We start from the raw sequence: 8,003 nt of genomic DNA, 5'->3' as shown, positions 1-8,003 counted from the left end.
AAGTACAATTAAGTGTTCTGGAATATTCATACTTCTCAATGTTATCCATAGCTTGTCATGATCCACACAATCGAAAGCCTTTGCGTAGTCAATAAATCATAGTCTTTGTAACTTCCACCAAATGATATTTCCTGATTGGTCTGCGTGGGAGAAGATAGATACTTATAAAATGGTAAGATTCAGTTGTGAATGATTGTTAACAGAGTTATTTGTTAAAAATTGGAAATCTAACTTGGGTATAAAAGGAGCCATCCCAGAAGCAGGAGGGTGCAATCTTACCATCAAAGAAGAAGAACCAGGAGTGGAGCTTGTCTTTTGGACCCTGAGATCCCTGTGCATTTAACCTACTTGACCCGGGAGCAGGAAACTGTGACACCAGAGAAGTGGCAGAGAAGCAGCAGGAGCAGAACCAAGATCCAGAGCACAAGACAAAGCAGTGGAATTCCCAGCCCATGGAGCAAGTAAAATTGAGTGGCTTTGGGCCAGGAGGCTAGCTTGCAAGAGTGGGGTGCTTCCAGGTACTTAATTGGGAGAAATAAGTTTGCTAGCTCATAATGCTAGAACCGAATGCCTTTAGGCTGAAGTTTATGGTGAAGATATACATCCTTTGGGTATTTTTCAGCAGCCTGACAAGCTTTGTAAAATTACCTGAATATGGCAGAGGCCCGACCAAGGACCTGAGGGCTCTGCCTGGGATACAACAGAGAAGACCCCAAAACTGTATTTTGAGCATTTTCTGACCTTGAATTATTACCTGTTAACTTCCCTAATAAACTCGATCATTGTGAACATGGTCTCTGCGTTCTGAGTGGCCATCAAAATGAATTAGGGAACCACCTGAGAAAAGAGTGCTTGAGAAGGGATAATCGGCGTCATTTTTTTGTACCTATGGACTATGAGGAGTCCTGGTGTGGCCATGTAGGATAAGCCTTGGGTTGCTAACCTCAAGATCAGTAGTTCAAACCCTCTAGCTGCTCCTCGGAAACCCCATACAGAGTGTCCATGAGTCAGAACTGACTCTACAGAACTTGATAACAACAACTATCCTGTGAAACAGTTACTATTTTACATATGAGAAAAAGTAAGACATTGAGAAGTTAATTTATTTTGGTTCAAACAGTTGATAAGCTGGAGAACTGAAATCTAGGCTGTATCACCCAGAGGCCTTGTGTAATCATTACATCATATTGTCTCCCATGGAAGAGACCCAGTTCAGTCAGGCTTTGGAAAAAGGTCAGATATTAATATGCAAAGAATGTCTGGTGGTGGTGTGCCGTGGAGTCAATTCCGACTCCATGACACCCTGTATAGGATTTCCGAGGCTGTAAATCTTTATGGGAGCAGAAAGCCTCATCTTTCTCCTGTTGACTGGCTGGTAGTTTCAAACTGCTAACTTTGAGGTTGGCAGCCCATCTTGTAACTATTACACTACCAGAACTCCATAAAAAAAAAAAAAAAAAAAAGCCTAGTAAGTCAATATTTTTGTTGCTATTAAATTCTGAAGTAGATTCCTGGGTGCAATAATTAGTCAATACAACACCATCTTAATTAAGGTAAGTATAGCGTAGTGGTTACGAATTGGGCTGCGAACCTTAAGGTCAGCGGTTCGAAACTACCAGCCGCTCCGAAGAGAAAGATGAGGCTTTCTACTCCCGTAAAGATTTACACCCTCGGAAACCCTGTACAGGGTCGCTATGGGTCGGAACCGACTCGACGGCACTTAACAACAACAACAACAACATAGTATACATGGAGTCCTGGTGTGGCGCTGTGGGCTAATGCGTCAGACTGCAAATTAATTTGAACTGCAAGGTTGGTGGTTCCAGCTCACCAGTGGCTCCTGGAGATCCTATACAGGGTTGCTATGTGTCAGAATCGACTTGACAGCACTTAACAACAACAACAATAGTGTACATAATCAAGTGAGTTAATAAATGAGGATATTTTCCTGTTACAAAACTGGGTTAAGGATCGTTCAAACAGTCTAAATTTTTTGGATGCCTTATATAAGTGGTTTTCAAAAAGTTTGTGGGAAAATTCCATTATCTTTTTACTTATATTTTCCATAAACTTAAAACAATGTCCTCATATAAGGCATTTATAAACTGTAGACTGTTTAGATGACGATGATTAATATTAATCATATTATTTCTGGGAGATTTTAATGATATAGTGAACAGGGCAGAGGGGCAACATTAGGGCTTTTCTGTTATTCACAGAGAAGTTGAACAACATTCTGTGATTCACTGAAGCAGTTTTCTTTCCATGTATTTGAAGAGCTGCTTACATTTGCTGGATTTTTCTAGTAAGGAAGAAAAACTGTATATCCTCTGTAATGTCTTCAGCAGATTTCACGTTTAGTCAGAAACAGATAACTTAGCAACATGACTTGATTTAAATGATACACATGGATTCTGAGGTTTTAGGATTGAATAACTTTGAAGCAGATTGGTCTGTATTACTATGATCAGAAATGGTGCAATCAATGCCTATTTCCTTCAAGACATTATATATTAGATTCAACTCTTCTAATAGAAAACAAAAATGAATGTGTTCCCTCTAGAGAGCAGAATTTATGAGCAGGTTCATAGAATTGTATGTTTAGATAATGCTAGATCCTGATTAGAGAAGAGGAAGTTGCTGTAACTGGAATGAAGTAGAGTGGTGGATGGAAGAGAAGACATTTGCTAATTTTGAAAAGAAGGAAGGAATAATTACAGATACAGCTATTATTTATTGAATATACACTTTGACTAACCTCATTTTATATCCTGAAAGACAGGCAGCAGTGTCCCTATTTTATAGGAAAAGATAAAGGGCAGATTACATGGTGGCATAGTCAATTTGGATTTGTTAAAGCAGTAAGTTTTGAAGGTGGTAGATGTTGAAATTAAAGTGTGAAAACATGTTAAAAGTAACCATTAAACACTGAGAAACTAAACAATATTGAAAAACATTACTTGTTTAAAAGTATACCAAGATCTTGCTTTGAAAAATCTATTAGAAGATTTAGATAACCATGTTACCGTAGTACTTATTGTCTGCTTTAACGTCATTTTCTCCAGGAAATTTAAGGAATTTAATTTTTGAGAAATCTGATTTACATGCAGCAGTATAGTCATTGCATAAATGAAGACTACAAAATGTAAATAGTAGAGGGTTTTACCAATAATAAAATACATTTATTAAGATGTGTTAGATAAGCAAATACTACAAATTAGGACATTTAATTGAGTGCAAAATTGGGTTAGCGATAATCCCTGTCTCCAGCCAGGCTGAGTTTTGCTTTCCAGAAGGCAAAAACTAGAAGTTGCCTTTTTATTGATCTAAGACCTGGTGAAGTGAGGGTCTTTAAGAAATTGCATGAAGATGATAGGACATTTGGTATGCTGAGGCAGATGGCATTTTATTAAGTGACATTGCTTTGCAATAGACATCAGTATAAAAAATGGCTATGCATTAAGCTAGTATTCTAAACTTAGTAAAATTGTTGAAATTATATAGTGTGCCTACAAAGAAAATCTGATAGAATAAAGGATTAAAGGCAGTTTTATAGAGTTAGATGAAGTGATAAATATATTGTATGAATTGCAATAAACCAAATGATTTCCCTTTAACTAGAATTTATGTGTGTATGTGTGTGTATTTCTGTAAATTCTTACTTGTTAAGCATATCCTAAATATATGGACTACATGAGAAGTAATCCTCACTTGGTCTACTTGAGTCTTGCCGTCTGTACTTTCTAACACTATACATTTAGCGAAGAGCAGGCAGTGGACATAGTCAATTAAATAAGTACATTGGTAAGGAAAGTAGAGATGTCTTAGAAATTCAGGGTAGGACACCTACAGAAGTCTTGAGCTATCATTCAGGGTTTTCATTGGATGTGTCATATTAGTTGAAATGTAACCAGTAAGATATAACCAGGATTAGGTGGGAAAGGGGAGCACAGTGGTTCTATAGGATAAGCACTGGACTGAGAACCACAAAGTCAATGCTTCAATTCCACCAGCCATTCCTCAGGAGAAAGATGAGGCTTTCTACTCCCACAAAGATATATAGCCTCAGAACCCATATTCAGGGTTGTGGCACTTAACAACAGGTGGACAAGGAGCTCTGCTCCTGATAGAATTTTACATGGATACTTCAAACCGTATATCTAAAAGCCAAGAAGAAGGAGAACATCTATTTAGCTAGAAATTTCAATTAAGTATAATTATAAGATGTGGTCTAAGGAAAAGAATGTGCTTTAGGATAAGCACTGGACTGGTAACTGCAAGGTCGGTGGTTCAAACTTGCCAGCTGTTCCTTAGAAACCCTATACAGGGGTGCTATGTGTTGGAACCAACTCAATAGCACTTAACAGCAACAAAGAGAAAGTTGAGTCTTGTCATATATTTCTTGTAAACTATGTTAAGAAGTTTGAAATTTATGCCAAAAGCAGCAGTAAATTATTAAAAGTTTTCTAAAGGGGGCAGGGAATCCTGGTGTGGTGCTGTGGGTTAATGAGCCAGACTGCAAAGCCGTTTGAACTGCAAGGTCGGCGGTTCAAGCTCACCAGCTGCTCCTCAGAAACCCTATACAGGGTCGCTATGGGTCAGAATCGACTCAACAACACTTAACAACAACAACAAAGAGGACAGAGGCGATACCAGAATTTTATTAAAAACATGTTGTGCCTGCATTGCTCAAGACTGTATTGGGCAGATAAATGACATGGACATCAGGAAGCTTGAAAAAAATAATCCTGGAAAAAAGTTTTCTCAGCTGGAATTCAAATAAAAATAGTGCAGATGGGGAAAAGTGGGTAGATGTAATAGAAATTAGCAAGTAAAATGGAGATCAGATTAGAAAAGAGAATGATAAATAAATTATGATTAAGGCTCTTGTCTAGGTTGCCCTTTGGTAATTGCTTTAAATGGTGCTGAAAGTTACTGAGATAGATATTAAGAGGCATTTAATACATTTTGATACATGTTGAAGGGAATGTGGACTATCAAAATAAAAATGCAAATGAGGAAATGGGCCTTAAACCCAGGAGAAGGAATCTGAGTTGTAGGTAACAGTTTGGTTTTTATCAGCATGTAGGTGATAATTGATGTTTCAAGTAGAAGGGATCCCTGGAGAAAGCATATGGAATGAAACAAGGATTTAGAATAAAACCTTGATAAACATCACCAATTAAGGGAAAGACAGAAGAAAAGGTGTTTACATATGTATACTAAAAGAAATGTACTAGAAGTACAGAAAAACAAACCCCCTCCCACACACAGACTGCGATTGAGTCTCTTCTGACTCATAATGACCTGAGAGAATGGAGAAGTACTCCTTAGGAGTTTCTGAGACTAGGTCTTTATGAGAGCAGACAGCCTCATCTTTCTCCTGTGGAATGACTGGTGGGTTTGAGCAACCAATTATCATAACCCACTGTACCATGAGGTCACCTCCCCAGGTGAGTTCAGTACTGGTTAAATAGAGTATTTAAAGAATGAAGGATTTGGTCAATATTGCCAAAGCTGTAGATAGATCAGGTTACACCAGGAGGAAAATCGCTGGTATATTTAGTAAGAAAGAACAAACTGAGGAAATGGTGAGAGCCATTCCAGATGTACACGAGTGGAAAAGTGTATCAGAAGGAAGACCATGATGAGAATGAGGACAGAGAATTCTCTCAAGAACTTTTGTTGCTCAAGGAAGGAGAGCTCAGAGTAATTAGCATGTTGAAACACAGGAAATTAATGATAGTTGTTCTGACCTAGGAGTCCTGGTATGGTGCTGTGGGTTAATGTGCCAGACTGCAAAGCTGTTTGAACTGCAGTGTCAGTGGTTCAAGCTCACCAGCTGCTCCTCGGAAACCCTATACAGGGTCGCTATGGGTCAAAACTGACTCGACGGCACTTAACAACAATATTCTGACCTACGATAATAGATAATAGCAAGTGTGTATGGGTGGACCTATAGAATAGGACCAGGGACTGAGAGAGGCCATTAAGTGAGGCGGTTAACAATGAAGACACTGAAGCTAGACTCTCTTGAGTTTGATGTTTTTCCCCCAGTAATTAAAGGCTTATACTGAGTGAGTTTGGTGAACCTCTCTATGCATTTCTCATCTGCAAAATGGAGACACTTAGCTCTGAAAGCAGCAGGACATCACTCAAGGTGATGACAGCTACATATTACTTTTGTGAACTTTAAATTATAACATAACTTCTGGACTCCACACCATCATCTTTGCTCTGCATTTCTTCTGTTCTCCTTTACTAACTTCCTCACGACAGCATGGAACATTCTAATGCAAAAGTGCACCTCAGATCACAAAGTTAAAGTCTTGTTGTTGTTGTTCGATGCCATCGAGTTGGCTCCAGCTCATGATGACTCGTGGCACAGCAGACTGAAGCACTGCCCAGGCCTGCACGATCCTCACAATTATTGTTTCACTTGAGCCCATTGCTGATGTCACTTTGCCAATCCATCCTGTTGGGGGGGAGGTCTTCCTTTTTTTTTTTTTTTTTTTTTTTTGCTGACCATTTTACCAAGCATAATGCCCTTCTCTAAGGACTGGTCCCTCTTGATAGTATGAAAGATGAAATCTCATCATCCTGGCTTCGAAGTAGCATTCTGTCTGTACTTCTAACACAGATTTGTTTGTTCTTCTGGCAGTCCATGGTACTTTCAATATTCTCCAAAATTATGACTCAAATGCATCAATTCTTCTATGCTCTTCCTTATTTATTGTCCAACTTTCAGGTGCATATGAGTCTATTAAAAATGTCATGGCTTGGGTCAGGCACTCTGTAGTCCTCAAACTGATATATTTGCTCTTGAAAATTTAAAGAGAGTTGTGTATTTGTGTAATGCAGTACATCATTTGATTTCTTGTATGCCTTTGAAATTCTAACATGTTTTCCTTATCCCAGGTTCTTACTGGCACAAAGAGTTTTTCTGACCACTGTCTTCATGGTACATTTCCCCCCTTAGATTTGGGTGGGAATGTACTACTTCCAATAAAATTAGTGAGGGTATGCATCACAGGTATGAGATGAGATGCTTGAATTTGCTGTAATCTTTCTTTGTGCTCTCAGATACTTAAAGTGTCTTGTAGTATGAGCATTTCTCCTCCTTAACTAACGTTGTTAAGTGTTACATGGGTTCTGACTCACAGCGACCCTGTATAGGATTTCCAAGGAGAGGCTGGTGAGTTTGAACTGCTGACCTTGCAATTCAAACTGACTTTGCGGTCCAGTGCTTATCCTACAGCACCACACCAGGACTACCTAACTAAGATTAGCGTGAAAAAACAGAAAAAGTCTTATCTTTTAACATAATCCTTCAATAGGTATTTGTTTCAGTACTTGATGAAGTAATGACTTTTTTGGACCTAAGAGATGTGCATTAGTGAGCTGAAGTGGTCTGGTGTTGGCCATTTTGAATCTGATAACCACATGATTTACTATGCTGGGAATGACAAATTGAAAAGGAATGGTGTTGCATTCATCATCAAAAAGAACATATCCAGATCAGTCATGAGGTACAACGCTGTCTGTGATAGAATAATACCCATGAGTCTACAGGGAAGCCCAGTTAATACCACTATTATTCAAATTTATGTACCAATCACTAATGCTGGTGAGGATGAAATAGAAGAATTCTTCCAACTTCATCAATCTGAAATCTATCAAACATGTAATCAAGATGTATTGCTCATTACTGGTGATTGGAATGCAAAGATTCGAAGCAAACAGGAAGGACCATTGGTTGGAAAATGAGGACTTGGTGGTAGAAATGATGCTGGAGAACACATGATAGAATTCTACAAAATCAATGATTTGTTCTTTTCAAATACCTTCTTTAAACAGCATAACAGATGACTATACACATGGACCTCACTAGATGACATACATAGAAATCACATCTGTGGAAAGAGAAGATGGAAAAGCTCCTATCACCAGTGAAAACAAGGCCAGGGGCAGACTGTGTAACAAACCATCAATTACTCATATGC

General features: G+C 38.5%; 1 protein-coding gene and 1 pseudogene across 1 annotated transcript in view; both read left to right on the top strand.

Moving 5' to 3' along the window:
• The window catches only part of KHDRBS2 (KH domain containing, RNA binding, signal transduction associated 2), an 864,427-nt gene that overhangs the window by 13,897 nt on the left and 842,527 nt on the right, over positions 1 to 8,003 (top strand). The gene's annotated exons all lie outside the window — the stretch shown is intronic.
• Positions 5,608 to 8,003, top strand: part of LOC102811961 — an 11,109-nt pseudogene continuing 8,713 nt past the window's right edge.

Source organism: Chrysochloris asiatica, unplaced genomic scaffold (assembly GCF_000296735.1).
Source record: "Chrysochloris asiatica unplaced genomic scaffold, ChrAsi1.0 scaffold00019, whole genome shotgun sequence".
Classification (NCBI taxonomy): Eukaryota; Metazoa; Chordata; class Mammalia; order Afrosoricida; family Chrysochloridae; genus Chrysochloris; species Chrysochloris asiatica.
The sequence above is the reverse complement of the archived record's forward strand: the minus strand, read 5'-3'. Positions and strand labels throughout refer to the sequence as shown.